Genomic DNA, 19,834 nt, shown 5'->3' on the forward strand with positions numbered 1-19,834 from the left:
TCAAGAGTCGTAGTTAAGGGCAGGGTCGTAAATTGGTATGGGGTGGTAATAGTTGGGGGGGCTGTAGGTGGTGGCATAGTACTTGAATGTAAAGTTGTGGATGAAGGAGCAGTTGTGCTCGGCGTGACACATGGATTGGATTGTGTAACAATTTTACAAGAGGCATTGCAGAATGCCACATAACACCATCCTAAACCATCAGTGACATTGTAGAGAGTGTCCCCTGAAAAATAAAAAAAACTCTTAAAACACTTTCACAGTGATGATAAAAACTGGGGCATCGTAATTGCAAAGAAAATAATCTAAAAACTGATGATCGGTGACTTACCAGGGTAATAGGATGTTCCATTCACATTGCAGGTACATACTGATGAAGTTGTGAATGGAGAAATTGAGGTTGACGGTGTTGAGACGGAAGTAAAAGCGATTGTACTTGTTTGGCCTGTTGTGACTGAAGAGGTCAAGGTGGTTGGCAAACTTGTTATGGGTGTTGAGGTAACAACTGCTGTGCTTGGTCCTGCTGTTGTGACAACTGGTACTGATGTTGTGTAGACCTCTACAGGTGTAGTAGCTGTAGAAACTGGACCAGTGGTCGCAGGAGGTGGCGTAGGTGTTACAGCTGTGCCTGTGGTTGGGGCTGGAGTGGCTGTAACTGAAGGAGTTGTGGCCGTCTGTGGTGTTGTCAGTGGTACATTCGTAGTTCCTGTGACAACAGTGGGTGTTGAAGTAACAACTGCTGTGCTTGGTCCTGCTGTTGTGACAACTGGTACTGATGTTGTATAGACCTCCACAGGTGTAGTAGCTGTAGAAATTGGACCAGTGGTCGCAGGAGGTGGCGTAGGTGGCGTAGGTGTTGCAGCTGTGCCTGTGGTTGGCGCTGGAGTGGCTGTAACTGAAGGAGTTGTCGCCGTCTGTGGTGTTGTCGGTGTTACATTCGTAGTTCCTGTGACAACAGTTGGTGTTGAGGTAACAACTGTTGTGCTTGGTCCTGCTGTTGTGACAACTGGTACTGATGTTGTATAGACCTCCACAGGTGTAGTTGCTGTGGAAACCGGACCAGTGGTCTGAGCAGGTGGCGTTGGTGTTGCAGCTGTGCCTGTGGTTGGGGCTGGAGTGGCTGTAACTGAAGGAGTTGTGGCCGTCTGTGGTGTTGTCGGTGTTACATTCGTAGTTCCTGTGACAACAGTGGGAGTTGAGGTAACAACTGCTGTGCTTGGTCCTGCTGTTGTGACAACTGGTACTGATGTTGTATAGACCTCAACAGGTGTTGTAGCTGTAGAAATTGGACCAGTGGTCGCAGGAGGTGGCGTAGGTGTTACAGCTGTGCCTGTTGTTGGCGCTGGAGTGGCTGTAACTGAAGGAGTTGTCGCCGTCTGTGGTGTTGTCGGTGTTACATTCGTAGTTCCTGTGACAACAGTGGGTGTTGAGGTAACAACTGTTGTGCTTGGTCCTGCTGTTGTGACAACTGGTACTGATGTTGTATAGACCTCAACAGGTGTAGTAGCTGTAGAAATTGGACCAGTGGTCGCAGGAGGTGGCGTAGGTGTTGCAGCTGTGCCTGTGGTTGGGGCTGGAGTGGCTGTAACTGAAGGAGTTGTCGCCGTCTGTGGTGTTGTCGGTCGTACATTCGTAGTTCCTGTGACAACAGTGGGTGTTGAGGTAACAACTGCTGTGCTTGGTCCTGCTGTTGTGACAACTGGTACTGATGTTGTATAGACCTCCACAGGTGTAGTTGCTGTGGAAACCGGACCAGTGGTCTGAGCAGGTGGCGTTGGTGTTGCAGCTGTGCCTGTGGTTGGGGCTGGAGTGGCTGTAACTGAAGGAGTTGTGGCCGTCTGTGGTGTTGTCAGTGGTACATTCGTAGTTCCTGTGACAACAGTGGGTGTTGAGGTAACAACTGCTGTGCTTGGTCCTGCAGTTGTGACAACTGGTACTGATGTTGTGTAGACCTCCACAGGTGTAGTAGCTGTAGAAACTGGACCAGTGGTCGCAGGAGGTGGTGTCGGTGTTACAGCTGTGCCTGTGGTTGGGGCTGGAGTGGCTGTAACTGAAGGAGTTGTGGCCGTCTGTGGTGTTGTCAGTGGTACATTCGTAGTTCCTGTGACAATAGTGGGTGTTGAAGTAACAACTGTTGTGCTTGGTCCTGCTGTTGTGACAACTGGTACTGATGTTGTATAGACCTCCACAGGTGTAGTAGCTGTAGAAACTGGACCAGTGGTCTGAGCAGGTGGCGTAGGTGTTGCAGCTGTTCCTGTGGTTGGGGCTGGGGTGGCTGTAACTGAAGGAGTTGTGGCCGTCTGTGGTGTTGTCAGTGGTACATTCGTAGTTCCTGTGACAACAGTGGCTGTTGAAGTAACAACTGCTGTGCTTGGTCCTGCTGTTGTGACAACTGGTACTGATGTTGTGTAGACCTCAACAGGTGTAGTAGCTGTAGAAACTGGACCAGTGGTCTGAGCAGGTGGCGTTGGTGTTGCAACTGTGCCTGTGGTTGGGGCTGGAGTGGCTGTAACTGAAGGAGTTGTGGCCGTCTGTGGTGTTGTCAGTGGTACATTCGTAGTTCCTGTGACAACAGTGGGTGTTGAAGTAACAACTGTTGTGCTTGGTCCTGCTGTTGTGACAACTGGTACTGATGTTGTATAGACCTCAACAGGTGTAGTTGCTGTGGAAACTGGACCAGTGGTCGCAGGAGGTGGTGTAGGTGTTACAGCTGTGCCTGTGGTTGGCGCTGGAGTGGCTGTAACTGAAGGAGTAGTCGCTGTCTGTGGTGTTGTCGGTGTTACATTCGTAGTTCCTGTGACAACAGTGGGTGTTGAAGTAACAACTGCTGTGCTTGGTCCTGCTGTTGTGACAACTGGTACTGATGTTGTATAGACCTCAACAGGTGTGGTAGCTGTGGAAACTGGACCAGTGGTCGCAGGAGGTGGCGTAGGTGTTGCACCTGTTCCTGTGGTTGGGGCTGGAGTGGCTGTAACTGAAGGAGTTGTGGCCGTCTGTGGTGTTGTCAGTGGTACATTCGTAGTTCCTGTGACAACAGTGGGTGTTGAGGTAACAACTGCTGTGCTTGGTCCTGCAGTTGTGACAACTGGTACTGATGTTGTGTAGACCTCCACAGGTGTAGTAGCTGTAGAAACTGGACCAGTGGTCGCAGGAGGTGGTGTCGGTGTTACAGCTGTGCCTGTGGTTGGGGCTGGAGTGGCTGTAACTGAAGGAGTTGTGGCCGTCTGTGGTGTTGTCAGTGGTACATTCGTAGTTCCTGTGACAATAGTGGGTGTTGAAGTAACAACTGTTGTGCTTGGTCCTGCTGTTGTGACAACTGGTACTGATGTTGTATAGACCTCCACAGGTGTAGTAGCTGTAGAAACTGGACCAGTGGTCTGAGCAGGTGGCGTAGGTGTTGCAGCTGTTCCTGTGGTTGGGGCTGGGGTGGCTGTAACTGAAGGAGTTGTGGCCGTCTGTGGTGTTGTCAGTGGTACATTCGTAGTTCCTGTGACAACAGTGGCTGTTGAAGTAACAACTGCTGTGCTTGGTCCTGCTGTTGTGACAACTGGTACTGATGTTGTGTAGACCTCAACAGGTGTAGTAGCTGTAGAAACTGGACCAGTGGTCTGAGCAGGTGGCGTTGGTGTTGCAACTGTGCCTGTGGTTGGGGCTGGAGTGGCTGTAACTGAAGGAGTTGTGGCCGTCTGTGGTGTTGTCAGTGGTACATTCGTAGTTCCTGTGACAACAGTGGGTGTTGAAGTAACAACTGTTGTGCTTGGTCCTGCTGTTGTGACAACTGGTACTGATGTTGTATAGACCTCAACAGGTGTAGTTGCTGTGGAAACTGGACCAGTGGTCGCAGGAGGTGGTGTAGGTGTTACAGCTGTGCCTGTGGTTGGCGCTGAAGTGGCTGTAACTGAAGGAGTAGTCGCTGTCTGTGGTGTTGTCGGTGTTACATTCGTAGTTCCTGTGACAACAGTGGGTGTTGAAGTAACAACTGCTGTGCTTGGTCCTGCTGTTGTGACAACTGGTACTGATGTTGTATAGACCTCAACAGGTGTGGTAGCTGTGGAAACTGGACCAGTGGTCGCAGGAGGTGGCGTAGGTGTTGCACCTGTTCCTGTGGTTGGGGCTGGAGTGGCTGTAACTGAAGGAGTTGTGGCCGTCTGTGGTGTTGTCAGTGGTACATTCGTAGTTCCTGTGACAACAGTGGGTGTTGAGGTAACAACTGCTGTGCTCGGTCCTGCTGTTGTGACAACTGGTACTGATGTTGTATAGACCTCCACAGGTGTAGTAGCTGTGGAAACCGGACCAGTGGTCTGAGCAGGTGGCGTTGGTGTTACAGCTGTGCCTGTGGTTGGGGCTGGAGTGGCTGTAACTGAAGGAGTTGTGGCCGTCTGTGGTGTTGTCAGTGGTACATTCGTAGTTCCTGTGACAACAGTGGGTGTTGAGGTAACAACTGCTGTGCTTGGTCCTGCTGTTGTGACAACTGGTACTGATGTTGTGTAGACCTCCACAGGTGTAGTAGCTGTAGAAACTGGACCAGTGGTCTGAGCAGGTGGCGTAGGTGTTGCACCTGTTCCTGTGGTTGGCGCTGGAGTGGCTGTAACTGAAGGAGTCGTGGCCTTCTGTGGTGTTGTCAGTGGTACATTCGTAGTTCCTGTGACAACAGTGGGTGTTGAGGTAACAACTGCTGTGCTTGGTCCTGCTGTTGTGACAACTGGTACTGATGTTGTATAGACCTCAACAGGTGTAGTAGCTGTAGAAACTGGACCAGTGGTCTGGGCAGGTGGCGTAGGTGTTGCACCTGTTCCTGTGGTTGGGGCTGGGGTGGCTGTAACTGAAGGAGTTGTGGCCGTCTGTGGTGTTGTCGGTGTTACATTCGTAGTTCCTGTGACAACAGTGGGTGTTGAGGTAACAACTGCTGTGCTTGGTCCTGCTGTTGTGACAACTGGTACTGATGTTGTATAGACCTCAACAGGTGTGGTAGCTGTAGAAACTGGACCAGTGGTCGCAGGAGGTGGCGTAGGTGTTGCACCTGTTCCTGTGGTTGGGGCTGGAGTGGCTGTAACTGAAGGAGTCGTGGCCTTCTGTGGTGTTGTCAGTGGTACATTCGTAGTTCCTGTGACAACAGTGGGTGTTGAGGTAACAACTGCTGTGCTTGGTCCTGCTGTTGTGACAACTGGTACTGATGTTGTATAGACCTCAACAGATGTGGTAGCTGAGGAAACCGGACCAGTGGTCGCAGGAGGTTGCGTAGGTGTTGCAGCTGTGCCTGTGGTTGGGGCTGGAGTGGCTGTAACTGAAGGAGTTGTGGCCGTCTGTGGTGTTGTCAGTGGTACATTCGTAGTTCCTGTGACAACAGTGGGTGTTGAAGTAACAACTGCTGTGCTTGGTCCTGCAGTTGTGACAACTGGTACTGATGTTGTATAGACCTCAACAGGTGTAGTAGCTATGGAAACTGGACCAGTGGTCGCAGGAGGTGGCGTAGGTGTTGCAGCTGTGCCTGTTGTTGGCGCTGGAGTGGCTGTAACTGAAGGAGTTGTTGCCGTCTGTGGTGTTGTCGGTGTTACATTCGTAGTTCCTGTGACAACAGTGGGTGTTGAGGTAACAACTGCTGTGCTTGGTCCTGCTGTTGTGACAACTGGTACTGATGTTGTATAGACCTCAACAGGTGTGGTAGCTGTAGAAACTGGACCAGTGGTCGCAGGAGGTGGCGTAGGTGTTGCAGCTGTGCCTGTGGTTGGGGCTGGAGTGGCTGTAACTGAAGGAGTTGTGGCCGTCTGTGGTGTTGTCAGTGGTACATTCGTAGTTCCTGTGACAACAGTGGGTGTTGAAGTAACAACTGTTGTGCTTGGTCCTGCAGTTGTGACAACTGGTACTGATGTTGTATAGACCTCAACAGGTGTAGTAGCTGTGGAAACTGGACCAGTGGTCGCAGGAGGTGGTGTCGGTGTTACAGCTGTGCCTGTGGTTGGCGCTGGAGTGGCTGTAACTGAAGGAGTAGTCGCTGTCTGTGGTGTTGTCGGTGTTACATTCGTAGTTCCTGTGACAACAGTGGGTGTTGAAGTAACAACTGCTGTGCTTGGTCCTGCTGTTGTGACAACTGGTACTGATGTTGTGTAGACCTCCACAGGTGTAGTAGCTGTAGAAACTGGACCAGTGGTCTGAGCAGGTGGCGTAGGTGTTGCACCTGTTCCTGTGGTTGGCGCTGGAGTGGCTGTAACTGAAGGAGTCGTGGCCGTCTGTGGTGTTGTCAGTGGTACATTCGTAGTTCCTGTGACAACAGTGGGTGTTGAGGTAACAACTGCTGTGCTTGGTCCTGCTGTTGTGACAACTGGTACTGATGTTGTATAGACCTCAACAGGTGTGGTAGCTGTAGAAACTGGACCAGTGGTCGCAGGAGGTGGCGTAGGTGTTGCACCTGTTCCTGTGGTTGGGGCTGGAGTGGCTGTAACTGAAGGAGTCGTGGCCTTCTGTGGTGTTGTCAGTGGTACATTCGTAGTTCCTGTGACAACAGTGGGTGTTGAGGTAACAACTGCTGTGCTTGGTCCTGCTGTTGTGACAACTGGTACTGATGTCGTATAGACCTCAACAGGTGTGGTAGCTGTAGAAACTGGACCAGTGGTCGCAGGAGGTGGCGTAGGTGTTGCAGCTGTGCCTGTGGTTGGGGCTGGAGTGGCTGTAACTGAAGGAGTTGTGGCCGTCTGTGGTGTTGTCAGTGGTACATTCGTAGTTCCTGTGACAACAGTGGGTGTTGAAGTAACAACTGTTGTGCTTGGTCCTGCTGTTGTGACAACTGGTACTGATGTTGTGTAGACCTCCACAGGTGTAGTAGCTGTAGAAACTGGACCAGTGGTCTGAGCAGGTGGCGTAGGTGTTGCAGCTGTTCCTGTGGTTGGGGCTGGAGTGGCTGTAACTGAAGGAGTCGTGGCCTTCTGTGGTGTTGTCAGTGGTACATTCGTAGTTCCTGTGACAACAGTGGGTGTTGAGGTAACAACTGCTGTGCTTGGTCCTGCTGTTGTGACGACTGGTACTGATGTTGTATAGACCTCCACAGGTGTAGTAGCTGTAGAAACTGGACCAGTGGTCTGAGCAGGTGGCGTAGGTGTTGCACCTGTTCCTGTGGTTGGCGCTGGAGTGGCTGTAACTGAAGGAGTCGTGGCCTTCTGTGGTGTTGTCAGTGGTACATTCGTAGTTCCTGTGACAACAGTGGGTGTTGAGGTAACAACTGCTGTGCTTGGTCCTGCTGTTGTGACAACTGGTACTGATGTTGTATAGACCTCAACAGGTGTGGTAGCTGTGGAAACCGGACCAGTGGTCTGAGCAGGTGGCGTTGGTGTTGCAGCTGTGCCTGTGGTTGGGGCTGGAGTGGCTGTAACTGAAGGAGTTGTGGCCGTCTGTGGTGTTGTCAGTGGTACATTCGTAGTTCCTGTGACAACAGTGGGTGTTGAAGTAACAACTGCTGTGCTTGGTCCTGCTGTTGTGACAACTGGTACTGATGTTGTATAGACTTCAACAGGTGTGGTAGCTGTGGAAACCGGTGCAGTGGTCTGAACAGGTGCTGTTGGTGTTGCAGCTGTTCCTGTGGTTGGGACTGGAGTAGCTGTAATTGTCGTGAAACATACAAATGCAGCCATTAATACATCATTAGTAAATCAACTAAATTCTCCATAAATTGCGCCACCTCTACCTGTGCTGAATGTGAATGGAGTTGTTGTAGGAAGAGGCGTTGTAGTCTTTGGACATGAATACACGTCTCTTGAAACAACTCCATCAGGTCCACAGACAGCTTCCATGCAACTGCCCAGGCCGTCTGTGGTGTTGTAAATGGTTTCTCCATACTTGTAAGTTTTCCCATTGACAAAGCAAGAGCAGTCTGCAAATGAAGAATATAGACTTTTATTTAGAACCATCTGTCTCTCGTGTATATTGCTTTATATGATTTTTGTTTAATCTATTTTTACTTACAGTTTACGTCATAGACGCAACTAATTCCTGATAGTTTGCACGAGCTGTAAAAGATCACATGGTGTTACCTATTTGATGCCATCATTTTTGATTGCCAATGAGAGCATATATTTAAAAGTTTGGATTCAATTTCTATTCACTTATAGACAGAAAGCATGTTATTCATCACCAGCAGTGCATGTTCATAAACTCATCCTGATTACTTGATCTTTGCCAACACATACCAGCTGTAGCAGTTTTCTGATGGTACATAATCCCCAATTCCATAGTTGGTGCCCTGATCATCATAACAGCCACACTGTTCCCAGGCAACACAGGTCATTGAGTCCTCATTGAAAAAAGGTTGGGCTGGTGGACACTGTGGGTAACATCCTGCCAAACATTCACACCATTTAAGTTTCCTCTTTTCCACTTAATATTTCACTCAATAAATAAAAAGGTTGTTTGCCATTGACAGAATCAAGAGACATTACAACAAATTCATACCTTCCAGGCCAGTGATGAGAGCAGAACAATTTCCAGAGGGATTCCTGCAGGTTTTCATGCAGTCAGCACCACAGGGCTTGTAGTGCCACTCACAGCCATCGGGGGAGTTATAGTAGTCACAGAACACGGCTGCAAGAGATTAAGTTAGCATCTTAGCATATTAGGGTCACAACTAATGTTGAAAAACCATTTCAACTGTAATGTTGAAGTCACAGTCCGAGCTTCATCAACATTTGTTTCTCTGTTTTGGACATGAATAACAGGAAAGAATGAATTCTAGTGGTGATCCATACATCACATATTGTCTGCGATAGGATGGGATGGTTAACATTAGACAATATCACTTCTGGTGTTGTTTCACAATGGTAATGACAGTCACACTTACGGCATCGCTTTGGAGTTCTCCATTTTACACAGGCTCCAGCTTCATTACAAGATTTTGCGTAGGCAGCAACAGCTGTGCAGAAACACTCACAGTCCCCACCAGTGTCGCAAGCACAAGAATCTCTGACACACGAATCATAGTATGGACCAGGATCCACCTAAAATAAAATCCACAAGGTTCTTGATTACTCAGAGATGCATTAGTTGCGTTGAGACTGAAGTCAACAGCACCGTTACGTTATAAAGATGACACAAAAGATGACGTAGCAGCAATAACTTGGTTTGGGTTTACACAGCGTAAAATTGTCTTCAATTGTGTCAAGAAGAATTTGAACCTATACTCTATATAAACTGTGTTTCTTGTATCCAGCCTTTACCTTTGAATGACAGTCTTGAAACGTGACACTGGTGATGATACTGCATTGCCTCTGGGACCATGCTGCACGGTATCTGTTGCTGGTGCAGGGATCTGTTGATAGCTTGGCATCAGGACATCCAGATGAAACCTTCCAACTGTTACCAAACTCCAGAACATCTGCTACTGTCTCCTGGGAGCGTGTGGTGAAGTCATTCTTGCTATTGCCGTCATAGTTTCCACAAAGACCGCACACTTTTCCCTGAAGAAAGACGTTTTATTGAGCAGTTACAAAAAGAACAGTGTTGAATTAAAACTAAGAGTCAGTCAACAGTTACTGCCCCAATATCTGAACACTTAGTCAAGATGCATATGAAAAAGTGAACTGTCAGCTCTTCTTTGTACCTGATGCTGTGGACCAAGTTTGATGAACAGACTGGTCTTCTTGTCCCACATGACCACTAGTCCTGGTTTGATGGCCACCACTAGGTAAATGCCCATCTTGGATACCTGAGAGGGGCTGCTGCCCTTAACCACTCGAAGGGTCTCGTCTTTGAGGAGATACTCGTCACTCTGTTGATCAGAAAAGATTCTTTTAGTCAACAGAAATTCAGGCGGATCGTGAACTTGGGATCTGCAGTGTCTTGTTTTGCAACTCCTGAGTCAATGGGAAGGAGAAAGAGTTGAAGTTCATTTTGATACTTAGTCCGGGATGTTGACCGCACCTGGTTTGTACTTGTACTTTTCATGTATGACCACGAGGCTACAACTAGTACAACTTTTAACCTCTTAGCAAATAAGAGTGAATCTTGTTTGCAGCTCGTGCGGCAGTCAAGTGAAAGCTATATTTGTATTGTTAGCTGAAGCCCTGAAAGCACAGTGGAGAAACTTCCCTTGGGAAGACTAAAACAGCTGGTCTTGTTCAGTCACAGGTCTTGTTACAGTAACTCTAGAACCACCAAAACCAAGGGCCACAGCCTGCATCAGTTGCTTGTGTTCCTGTCATATTTTCAGTTGACTTATGATGATAGACAGAGAAGAACAGGAAGTGATACTTACCCCGAGGTAGATCTTGATGGTTTTGGAACAGGTCGTTCCCGTGGTTCCACATCGAACATTTTCAGTAACAATTCTGAAGCTTCCACTGCCAGAGCCACAGTAGTCCTAAGGGAGGCAATAGGAGTGAAAATGAGGTCAAATCACCTTCTGACTCAGGATAATGAGCACAAATTAGGTTTGTTACAAACTAAGTTCAATGAATTTGTTTCTGGGAAAGTCTTACAAACTAATATCAAAGTTGTCAAACCCAGCTGTAAATGGATCTCAGTTTCAAGAGTGACATTGCATCGTGTTAGTTTACCTGAGCAAGTGAGTATTCACATTCTCCACTGAACTCAAACCTCTTGTCATCAAAGGTAATGTAATGGCCGTCACCATAGATACCACACACAGCATCGCAAACGTTGTTGGTGCAGGTGAACTTCCTGTTGCGACACGAGCTGTAAAGAGACAGACAGCAAGAAAGATCATCAGATGGGTTTAAATGGACATTTTATCTATGTTTGCAATCAGTCATGCTACATCAATCATTCTCCAAAGATTGCTGGCATATTTCTATCTGCACTTTTAGTATTTTACAGACTAATTTGACAAGTAGTTAGGACAGTCTGGTATATATTTCTGGCAATGAGTCAGACACCAGTTAATGTTGGACTTCTCAGTCACTGCCTTTTGTCCCCAGTCATTTTCGCCATTTTTACGGACCAAATTTCTAGGTGAAGCCGAGGTGTAAAAGGTTTCAGGAGTGACATCCTGAGGATCTAATCACTGCTTTACTTTTCAGCACATGCTCTCTGAGACCGAGACCTGCAGTTCTCGCTAGATAGATTTTCAAATGTGAAAAAAAAATTGAAAATCAGGATGAGAACCTGCTCCTCAACGTCAGAGACTATGGTGCTTATTCAGAAAATGGTGGAATGCCACCTGAAAGATCCTTCCCCATGTAGACAAGCTCCACTATCTTGGGGTCTTGTTCACAAATGAGGGAAAGCTGTAGCTTGAGGAGATGGATCTGGGTAACGTCCTCAGTCATGAGACATCTTTTACGGTCTGTTATAGTGAGGAAAGAGCTGAGCCAAAAGACAGTGCTTGATTTACTCTCATCTATGTTCACAAACGTTTGACTGTGAGCTAATGTGAGTGGGGTTTTTTAGTTAGTTTTGGCACAAAATGTCTGAACCCTGCAGGACTCCTCCCTGCTGGTGTTGTCCATGTCTGAGTGTGTCAGCGCTTAACAAGAGCTAGAGCAAGTATCTGGGTAGAGGAAGGTCAGGGTGTCTTCCCTCCATCTGCTGCCCTTGTTACCCAACTTCAGATGAGCAGAGGAAGATGGGTAGATGAGAATGCTTTAAGTCCATTGTTTGATCTGAAGAAGCATCTATACAAACCATGTGTTGCAGTCAACGGTGAGTGTCTCTCCAGGTTGGTAGAGTTTTCCATTGTACACACACGGACAGCTACTCTCGCTGATACAACCTCCAAGTCCATCTGCGATCAGACCATTTGGGCACATGCATCCTGATGTGCAGCCAGTGCTCATCTATAAGAACCACAATCCCATGAAATGAGCCCAATATGAGCTACCACGAATCTAATGCACTGTGTTTGGGTGAACATACACAAGCCATGTCCAGAGTCCCACAGCTCTTCTGACACTCGACTCCAGAACTCCCGGGCGTCACATCGGAGCAGTTGAAATAAACCATGGGCTCCTTGCATGAGGGTGTCACTGTGAAATGAGCAGTGAAGAGACACGGGAAGCACATATATCATAATGGAATGCAGTCACCACAATGCACGTGTTATACTGTATTTGCATTGTTAAATGTGTAAATACTTTAAATCGAGACCAACAAAACATACCTTGTGTTTGAAGTCCTTGGCAGCTAAGACGTCCTTCTCTGCAGAAACTGAAAGCACAGACACAAAACACATTATATCTGTTACAGATTCATGAGTTTTCCATGACATTTTTCATTGCCTAAATAACCTATGAATAGTTTAGTCTTCACATTAACAGTAAACACACCCTCACACCTATTGTTTGGAGAAATATTTTACCATGTTCCTCCATCTTTGTTGATAGTTTGACCACTTGGAATTATGTTTTCTCCGTCATAACAAGAGCAGTCTGAGGCAGACACGCAACGGCCGTTCTCATCCATGTATGTTCCCATTGAACATCCACAACCGTCGATTGAGGGGAAGCTTGAGTCACAGGTGTAGTCCACCTGGCTGAGAGCGTAGCAAGTGCGGCCACAGCTGGTCATGCTGTACTCATACACAGTTCCTGGAGTGCATGAAGTGCTGAACTTGCCTGAAGGAACGGAGAAGGTGTTAGCGGGCGACTGTATTGATCACTATATTCACTTTTGCTTCCATTCTGAGAACAGAAAGCATGAACAAATGAATTCTGCTCACATAAATACAACCAAACATACACAAGAAGATGCTGATAATCATCTACGAAAGCTAATTTTCTGAGGTGATACTCACTGCACATGACATCCCTCCATCCAGTAAGCTGGACGCCTGCAGCTGAGCAAGCGTAGACATACGCAGAGGCAGCAGCACACATGCAGTCTTCACTCTTCTCACAGCTACACGTGTCGTACATGCAGTTCTGGGGAAAGGATGAAGACCTGTTTGGTGAAATGGTCCACAATAATCCATGCAAACTCTTCAACGCGCTAACATACGTCTTTGTAGGTTGTTGGGCTGATGGAACTGTGGCACGGTGCAAACACTCCATTGGGGTCAGTGAGTTTGGAGCACCAGAACTTGGCAAAGTCCTCTGGAAAAATATCAAACAAACAACATTTTAAAAAATCAAAACAAAAGTACAATGTGGAGTCAGGCATATAGGCAGCATTCATATGTACCTTTGTTGATTCCCTGTGTGCAAGGGTGAGTGAAGCGCGTCGAAACATCTGGACAAGATGCTCTTGTTTTCCAGGCATTGGCGAAGGCTGCTGCTGTACCCTCCACAAGCCCACTGCTCACCTTGAAGTCATCACTCATGATGTTGTTAAAGTTTCCACACAGACCTGTTGAATGGTTGTCATCACACATATATTAGGGATGCTGGTGGCAAAAAAAAAAGCTTCAATCTGGGCCGTTGTGTAGACGTGCCTGAAGTGGTCCCTTTGAGTGAACTGTCTGCTGAAATGTAGACTTGCATCAATGGACTGAGCTGAATTATCAGTCGAAGGCCAAACCTGGTGTTCATGTGGATGTAGAAGGATGAAGCTTTGTAGGCGCTCAGCTTCGCTGTAGATGCGATGGGATGGAAAAAGAAGTGACTTTTCTTGTCCGTTGAAAGTGACATCATCTTAAACAACAGGCAGGACTGTGCCTTTATTCACATCTGGAGCCACTCACAGGTAAACAATGGAAGCTGAGAGAGAATCTTGTTCACAAAGACCTGACCGGACGATTGAACTTTGATGACCTGTGACGAAAGGGACACGTGAATTAGCAAACATCGATTTCTAATCTAACTTTGGCCTCAAATTTGCTGAATCTAGGATACGTTTATACAAAGAAGTTGTGAATTCAAGAAAGTAGAAAAGTTATTTGCGTCATTAAATCAACTTTTACATTTTCGATTGAAGAACAGTAAACAATCAAGCTGATGAACAAGCAGAAATAATTGTCCTGTTATGTGAACAAACAAAATCTACAAACCCCCCCTGCACTAGCTTCATAGTGGCAACTGTTACATAGCCTATAAAAATCTTTTATTTACTTAAAATTCAATAACTACGAAAATAGTATGCAATGAACCTTTAGATTCACTTTTCGGACACTTACCACTGAGCCACTGTAAAGAGACAAGGTCACTGATCGCAGGCAGGTTCTGCCTTGAACCACACCACACTTGACAAGATCTCCCATAACCGTATACAGGCCGCTGCTCTCCTGCAGCGAGATATTGGAAAGAAATTCATTTAATACTCAAACAATAGAGCTCACCAAACATGTTGTATCTGTTGGTTTTTAATGCAAGCTTAATGTAGCTGAACTACCTGTGCCATTATGTAGCTGCAGTCTCCATGAAATGTGTAGGCCTTGCCATCAAATGTGTTGATGTGGGAGCCCCCTTCCACAGAGCAGGTCGCTGGACAATCGGTTTCAGTGCAAGACCACCGACCGTTCTGGCACGTACTGTAAACACAACCACGTATAGTTTTGTTCACGTCTGTGTTGTTCTGGGATTCTGATTCATGTGATGAGGAATATGGGTTTGTCAGGGAGTTGCTTTATGAAGGCTGAATAAATGAGCCGCACCAAACTGTTGGACTCACCAAGATCTGCAGTTGTATTCGTACGACTCTCCAGATTTGTAGGCCTTGCCGCTGTGCAAACAAGGACAGGATTCCACTGCTATGCAGCCATTTTCACCAATGTCATCCAAGACAGTTCCTGAAAAAGACAAAGTGGAATCACCTCTGGGTCTGAACCACTGAAGATGAAAATGCAAGTATGGTGGTTTGGGGGAAACTATTGATACCAGCAGGGCAGCTGCACCCGTCCATACAGTGGGTGTCACAAGTCTGGGAGGCCTGAGGGTTGGAGCAAGTGTTGGGACATGAGCTGCTGCACTCCATGAACACCATGCCAGTGGGACACGTCTTAGCTGAGGAGACAACCACTTTTTGTAACTCCAGCTACCTTGCAATTGTCAAACAATGGGTATGCTTACGGCAAAAAGATGGACTCCGCCACTGCTGAGGCTGTCCACCTGCATGGATGCACTGCCTTGAGAACTCTGAGACTGTTTTACACAGAAGGGAATCGTCACTGTTGCATCGATCAGACATGCAGGCGGTGACAAAGGAATCAATGTCCAGGAGGTTTTGGCAGCTGCTAAATGGAGCTCTGGAGAAGATTTCCTCGCAGGCACTCTGTGAAGTAGAAAAAGTGGTTAGTTGAGCCGTCTTTGGATGAAGAAGCATTTCCGGCCCTGCTTTTGTTTGTTTGTGACAGTTACTGAAGGTACTCTGTTTGTTTGTGAGAAAAGAAATGTCGTGTAACACAACTTGATTCCAAGCAGAATCTCATCATATCAGACCATTGTGAAAAAGAAAATATACCATGATGACTGAATGACAATGAAATAATGCGGTTATTATATCAGATAATTCTGCTTCATCAATATTTATTATAGTATTTGACTCTTGGCATATTGTAAAATAGTAATAATAATAAGAATAGTAATAATGACAAAAATGATCTAATATTTAGAAATTTACATCATTGTGCTTGTATTTATTTTCTGTGTTCTTAATCATTAATTCCTTGTTGTTGTCTTAAAAAGGTTTTACTTAGGTAAAAGGAAAAATGTAAATCCTAGAATTTGCATTTTGCAGGAGCAATGGAGGAACAATGAATGGATGATATGTTGTGACTGGGCAAGCCTACCTTGCTTCCGCAGAGCTCTGGAATGGCTTGTTCTGGCTCCAAGCAAACACCCGTTGGATCACTCACTTTGTTGTCTTCGGCATAATCTATCACCGAGATGGATCCTGAAAGATAGATGGTTAGTTGGAGTTCACTTTGAATGAGAGAAAGTTTTTTTTTTTTTAAGTGATGCGATGTACCATCTTTTGGCAACTCATTGTTGATTCCATCAAAATTTCCACAAATTCCACATGTCTGCCCTTGGAACTCTTCATCCATCTCAATCTATGAAGACAGTGGAGATGAAAAATGTCACCAAGCTGTGAAGAAGCTGACTTCTAGACTTCATCACAACTGTCATCAACATTTCTCTTCCATTTATTTGATCCCCATCTGCCTGATGGGGCGGAACTGTGACAGTCCTCCACATAGATTTCATCATGCAGGCACACAAGTGAGGAAAGCAAATGTGGCACTTACGTCCAGGGAGTCATCGCGGTTCCAAGAAATAATGATTCCCATTTTTGATTGAAGGATGATGCTGGACGTTGTCTCTTTGATGTTAAATCCAAATGATACCAATGGCAAAGTCACCCTGTGCAGAAAGCAGCGTCACTGTCTTTGTTACATGCCGTCAATAGTCCGTCCAGTCTGTCCCGGGGAGAAAAAGGTCTGACTTACGGATTTCCATTGATGAGCACCCCCTCACTTGTGATGAGAACCACAGAACCTTCCAGCTTCGCTAAGATTCGCTCAATGCTGGAGATGCCGTCCACCAGCTTGCGTTTCATCTGGATGTTGAAATTTTCAAAGGAGCCCTGGCACTGTGACACCACTTCATGTGTGCAGGTGGAAACCAGTTGGAAGTAGTCCCCGTCAAATGTCTTCCAGTGGTTCTGTCCCCAGGTCGTGCAGACTCGGCCCAGATGGGATGAGTTTGCTGCTGTCAGATCGGAAAATCAAAACTCAGCATTTTAGCCAGTCAGGGATTGAGGTTAACATTTGGGGATACCAGACAGTTACCTGCAGATAGGCTCAGTGTGTTTGCTCTAGGAATGACAGTTACTGTGGCAAAGCAGAAAATGATGAACATTAGACACGCAGAAAACCTTATACCAACCACGTGAAATCAACTTGTCACACTTGATGTTAAAAAGAACACTTAACTGCTGTATTTCATTGTTTTTTGTGATCCCCTCTTGGCTAAAACCATCACAGTTCACAGCTCTGTGTGTGTGAAATGTCATGCGGCATCGTACCCACCAGTTTGAGCGAGCACGCTGACCAGCAGCGTAAGGTAGAGGAGCCACAGCGTTGATTGTAGTCCTGTAGTCCCCATGTTGGAACTTGGACTGGCCTGCTCTGACGCTCTTCACCTGGAGGATCCAGCTTTTATAGCCAGATGACATGAACAGAGTGTCGGCATTTGTGTGTACAAGGCAGCTCCTGGAGTCAGCTTCCCTCGTCACTTGCACAGCATCAACACGTTGCGCCAGTAACATTTACACATTAAATATGTGGCATGTTGAGCAAGGGAGATCCGGTCAAACATTTGTTCCTGAAAACACAAAACTGTGATTACATTGAATAGATGTACATTTACGTCACTCTTGTAGGACTGCGAGGTGCGAATAATTCTGTAATTGAACACCAAGGCAAAACGTTTTTAACTTCCTTACATGTCCTCTGTGTACCTCCACTATTATATACTTTGAAGTTATCAGTGACTGTTTTTCTGGAGTCGCTGGATGGTGTATTAGAAGGTGCCCCATCTGGTGACACCATTGTTCTGCAGTGAGACTTCAATGCTCATGAGGGCAACAACAGTATGACCTCCAGGTGTGCGATTCAACAGCCTCTCTGATCTAAACCAGAATCGGCATTTGCTTTTGAACTTCTGTGCTCATCACACTTTCTCGAGAATAAAGTCCATGTTTTGGCACAAGTGCGTCTGTAAGCAACCCATGCTCACTCCCGTGGCATAATATATTATACAGAAAGTCACGGTGACTGAAATGCATTTGGGTGGCTTAATAGCAATTGGCACATTGTTACATGGCGAACAAACGGAGACCATCCCACGGCTTACCTCACCCCAACCTCCCCAACCTGTCTTTCTTTTACGTGTCACGCTGCTCACGGCGTCAGGAAACCTTAGTAGTCAACATGCAGCACTGAAAGCTGCCTTTGTCCTCAGTATTGGACACAAAAGTCCACTCTCCCAACCTCAGTATATGACGCCGAGGGAGTGAGGATGGGTTGCCGTAAGTGTTGACTGTACCCAGACTTCCTCACTCATCGTGCAATGACCTGCTTTGTCGTTGTTTCTTCTGATATGCAGGAACATGTCTTAGACACACTGGTGAAAACAGGAGCCCAGCTGTCACCTGATCACCACCTCGTGGTAATTTGGACCAGTGGAAGCTGTCGGAATGAGGTACCCTGTCGTTAGGGTATGCTGACAGAAATTGAGTCAATTTCTGGAAGACTTGTGGAGGTTCGCACACCGCTGCAATGAGCTCAGCAGCGGCTTCGTGTTAAGTTATTGCGGCAGATCTTATGATAAGCAGGGACTGATGAATTGAAATGTAATCCTAAAGCAGACAAAGCCATCAGGAATTTAAAGCCAGCAGTGTCCTGTATTAGGTCGCAGAAGATGAAGGAACAACTGGTCATCTAGGAAGCAGCAAGAAAAACAGAACACCTGGTGAGGTGCCACCCACTTGTAATACATCACCTTGAGTCATGGCATTCTTTGACTCCACCAACTGACCCAAAAGTATGTTTGTCCATTTCTGAAACAGTTTAACATCCCTTAGTCAACAGAAGGAGTAAACATGGAAACAGCAGTGCCTCTACTGAGTGAAAATATGGCTGTGTCCCATTTCTCACCCTAACACTCGTTTTTGGCCCTAACACTGGGTTTTGTGTGTTCACGACTAAGTGTAGTGTGTCCCAATCCTCCTCAGACCGAGGGCACTCGCTGTTCACCACTTGAAATGATCCCTTCAAACCCAGGGAGCTCCGGAGCTGACTTGAAACCAAGTGGGAATATGAAGTGTGGAGAGATTTCCAGGAGACCAAAGTACTTGATTTCAAAACAATGTTGGACAGGACCACAGGGACATGTTAGCAGCCAGGACGACTCTTCTGTTTGTTGACTTTCTCTGGTGTCACACGTTAGCGAGCCAAATGGTCGACCGTGTCCCACAACATGAACAATACAACATGGATGTACAACAGTCGGTTTTGATTTCTTCTGAACAAACAACAGTGGGCTAGCATCCAGGCTAACGTTAGCGTTGGTTCACCAAACCATGTGAGATGATCAGCGCCAATGCAAGAGGTTGCAGAAACGTTGGAGCTGTCATTTCCAAAACGTTGTCTCCAACACTGGATATGCAGGAAACAAAACACAGCACGGCAGCCAATGACATGTTGTCTTTATGCGTGACGTTGTGAAGTGCTGTCCCAATTCTTAGGGACCTCAATCACTTCAGTTGGTCGTCGGAGGGCACTTCATCGTGGAGGGCTGTCAAAACCAAGTGCTAGTGTACTAATCCAACTCACACCTCGATGGCAGCTCGTGTCGCCAGATGGTTCCCTCACATTCCTACTGTAAACTCTCCCATGACTCCACTCTCTCGTTTTGCCTCTCTGAATATTCTAAATTCTGTGCGCGCTTCATTCCTTTTTCAGCCGCCTTCTAAGTTCTTATTCTTCTCGTTTTCTTTCTGTTTCCACAATTATTCTCCGATCCTCGATCAGCGTGTGAGTACTTTGTAAATCTCACCTTTTGCTTTCTGATACCCATCGTTATTTCCACGTGTGTGTGTGTGTGTGTTTTCCACCACCGAGCGCTTTCAGTTTATTTTCCCCCGTGAGTTAGTTTCGGAGTGCGTTTGTGTTCTCCCCATTTATTAGGTTTGAATGTAATTTGACTCTTTTTCTGTTCCAGGTTTTCCCCTACCTTTGAGTGTATTTCCCGGTCCGTATTCTGATTCCGGCATCTTGGGTTCTCAGTATCTGTTTGTCTCTGTATTATACCATCTGTGAATATTAAATCTTTAAGTTAACCTCGTCTCCGAGCCTCCTGTCGGCCAGCACACTCTGCACCTGGGTGTGAGCACACAGACAGCCGTGACAAACTTCCCAGAATGGATGTAGAATACTTCATTTCCTCCTCAACAAAGTCAA

General features: G+C 46.6%; 1 pseudogene; it reads right to left on the reverse strand.

Moving 5' to 3' along the window:
• Nucleotides 1-16,976, reverse strand: LOC128752308 (mucin-5AC-like; annotated as a pseudogene).
• Between the last annotated feature and the right edge of the window lie 2,858 nt (nucleotides 16,977-19,834).

This window comes from Synchiropus splendidus, chromosome 1 (genome assembly GCF_027744825.2).
Source record: "Synchiropus splendidus isolate RoL2022-P1 chromosome 1, RoL_Sspl_1.0, whole genome shotgun sequence".
In the NCBI taxonomy this organism is placed as follows: domain Eukaryota; kingdom Metazoa; phylum Chordata; class Actinopteri; order Syngnathiformes; family Callionymidae; genus Synchiropus; species Synchiropus splendidus.